This window comes from Lupinus angustifolius, unplaced genomic scaffold (assembly GCF_001865875.1).
Source record: "Lupinus angustifolius cultivar Tanjil unplaced genomic scaffold, LupAngTanjil_v1.0 Scaffold_961, whole genome shotgun sequence".
Lineage (NCBI taxonomy): Eukaryota > Viridiplantae > Streptophyta > Magnoliopsida > Fabales > Fabaceae > Lupinus > Lupinus angustifolius.
In genome coordinates, this window is record NW_017728284.1 from 1 (window position 1) to 3,229 (window position 3,229).

The window sequence follows — 3,229 nt, forward strand, 5'->3', positions numbered from 1 at the left end:
CTGACTCATCATTGTCCGTACTCTTGTGTTCTGATAAAGAACATTTGCCAAATAAGGTGTCCTAAAAATGTTGTTTTGATATTTAAAATGAGGGTTAGACTATTAGCACTTTAAAATGTCTATACACAATCCTCACTTATTAATTAGAATTTTATTTTTAATTTATAAAATTATATGTTACTACTAATAATATTTCCTCACCATTTTATACAAGGAACTAGTCACTTTCAGAATTTATAAATATGCATATAAAATTGGTCATAGCCATCCTCTCAAAATGATTGATGAGAAGTTGTTTCACCATGAAAAATATTTATTTTAGAGAATACAATAATTTAAGTTATTAGTGTAGTATCTATGAGATTTATACAAAGTCGTTATATTATTCATTATTATTTTTAATAATTTTTTTGAAAATTTAATAATAATAATTAAATATTAATGAGATATGATATAATGATAATGTATAAAAATCATATATTATGAGTGCATACATCTCACATCTTCTCTTAATTTTTAATACTACTCCATATATAAATGGCTCAAACTTAAGGGTGAAAACAATAGAGTGTCTATCAAGGGCCTATTACCTGACCTATAATAGGCTAGGTTACTATAGGTTTTTTGTGTGAATGAATCAGACTCAAACTTTTTAAAAAGTCTATTTAGCTTAACATGTCAGACTTTAGGTCATCTTAAATGTCTATTAAGTCTAACAAACCGACTTATTTATTTATATTATATAACAGTGTTAAAATTATATTATTTTAATATAAGTAATATTATTATATATTTAATTTTAATATAAATATAAATACAAAAATATATTTTAATTTTAATATATATAGTTAGATGAGTCTAGCCAAAAGTTGACCTATTAGCCCATTCAAATATAGATGTTGTGTCCTATTTCATGATCATATAGTATACAAGGTCTTTAAACAGACTAACAGATCATACCTGACTTTTAAACAGGTCAAATCTAAACTTTAAAATTTTTTTAAACATGTTAAGCCTAAATTTTGATTTTTTAAACAGACTAACACATAAGACTCAGACTCATATATAATATATAAGGTGAGTCTATTTATGGTAAAATCTGACATGATCTCACATATTTCTACCCTTACTCAAACTTAAACATCATGAAAAAAAACCACAACTTTCTCTAAAAAATATTTTCATCCCTCCTAATTTTTTAATTACTTCCGACATTACAAATAAATTACACATTCTTTCTTATAATCCAATATGTATAAACATTTTTTTACACAATTTAAACAAATAAATTATTTCCCTCTTTACCCATTAAATTCTTTTATAATCACTTAAACACAACAAGTAGATTCTAGATATAATCGATTGTACCAAAACACACGGTTCATAGCAAAATAGGTCAGCACCAAACACTTGCTTTGCAAATTCTCTGTAGCATTTGGAAGATCATAAATCATGGGAAGCGATAGAAAATCTAAGCGAACTAGTTATTCTTCACAATCCGAATCCGAAGGTACTTCATTTTCCCTTCACCTTTTGATTTTCTCCCCATTTTCCTTCTCTATGCATCCACTTTGGCTTTACCGACCAACAAGGCGTCGGTCTAGTGGTGTAAGGTCTCACGAGATCCCCAGGGTCGTCGGTTTGATTCTGGGGAGCGATATTTATTGCGAAGGCAGCCACGAACCCCGAAAAGGATTAGTTTCATACCCAAAAAGGTGAGGATACCTTGGCAGTACAAAGAAAACTTTGGCTTTCGAGAAAACCAAAGGAATGAAAAAAATTGAAACTTTTTCTTTAAATCTCACTCAGTAGCTGAAATTATTGAACATTTGATTAATGGGTTCTGCAAAAAATAGTGAACTTTTATGTGATTTTTTAATTTTTTTATTGCTGGGGTTAATATTGGTGTTAATTAACAGATGAGAAGAAAAGCAAGAGGCAGAGAACGGTAGAGGATGAGGATAAGAAGCACAGGAAGAGGGAAAAGAAAGAGAAAAGGAAGGATAAGAAATCTCACAAGCATTCCAAGGAAAAATCTGATAAGGGTAAGCTTGAAGCATAAAAATTTATTCCGACTTTGGCAATATGTTGAAGTAACTGGAGTTAAAACTTAGGAGCAAGGTTTTAAATCTAGGTCTGTGTCAGACATAGATATGTCAAGGTTATGGGATTAGCTGAAACTGTATCGCGACCATAATTGTGGCTGTACCAACCGCAAAGGCTGGCAATTGTCTGAAACGTAAAGGTTTTGAAGTTTCCGAAACTGTTATTTAAAACCTTGCTTAGGAGTCACTGCATGATTTTTTGAGCTTCATTATGAAACTTATATTCAATGGTACTTAGATGTTGTTTGCCTCTAGTTTGGACAACAAAGCTCAGCAACTTAGTTAGGACTTTTGTTATTAAGTCCTGAATGACTGAATATGACAAGTTGTGATGTGGTTCGGAAGGGGACTTAAAGGTGCTAGCTTCTGCTCCATTTGTAAGAATTTGGAGCCTAGACCATTCAATGATTGATAACTTCCTTTTTTGGATAGAAGATATATTGAGAGAAGAGAGTAAGTAACAAAGCAAGAGGATAAGAAATCCTTAAGACAAAAAAAACGAAAGCTAAAAATACATAAGAGAGGCTAAAACTGAGAACAAAAAGCATGCAGCAAAGCATGTGAATCTCTCTGTAGATCTTACAAAGGCACCCTTCTATCAGGCCGTGAGCAGCACACCACAAAGAAGCTAGAAAAGTGTTATATCCCAAGTGAAATCAAGAGGCACCCAACGCTGAGAAAAGATTCTAGCATTATGTTCCAATCAAACAGAACTCTGAACCTATAACATGACCAAACCTTCTTAACTTTATTGGTAGAGCCGAACCCCCTAAAACTGATAAGGACTTCTAAAAGTCCATGGGGGGAACCCACTGTTTACTGAACACACCAAATAAGTTATCCACATAAAAGGAAGCTGCTGAACAATGCAAAAACAAAGGAGAACTGGTTTTACAACTAAATATGCACATAACACTGTAGTAAGGAGACAAAGTAGGTTGGGTAACTTCAAAACTAATTTTATTAGTACATAAATATTGTTGCTTTAGTATGTAATGGTTTATGTAAGATTCGGCCACAATATGTACTTCAAGATTCGGCCACAATATGTACTTCAATGAACTATTCTAAAAAGAGGAGCGGAGTAATGGTAAGGCTTTCTCTATTGTCAATTTGACATGGGG

At 32.0% G+C, this 3,229-nt stretch overlaps 1 long non-coding RNA gene across 1 annotated transcript; it reads left to right on the forward strand.

Moving 5' to 3' along the window:
* The first annotated feature begins 1,339 nt into the window (after positions 1-1,339).
* On the forward strand, positions 1,340-1,992 carry LOC109341937. The gene is made up of 2 exons (XR_002107014.1): positions 1,340-1,510; positions 1,920-1,992. It is a non-coding gene; the product is annotated as an uncharacterized LOC109341937 (long non-coding RNA).
* Positions 1,993-3,229: the final 1,237 nt, after the last annotated feature.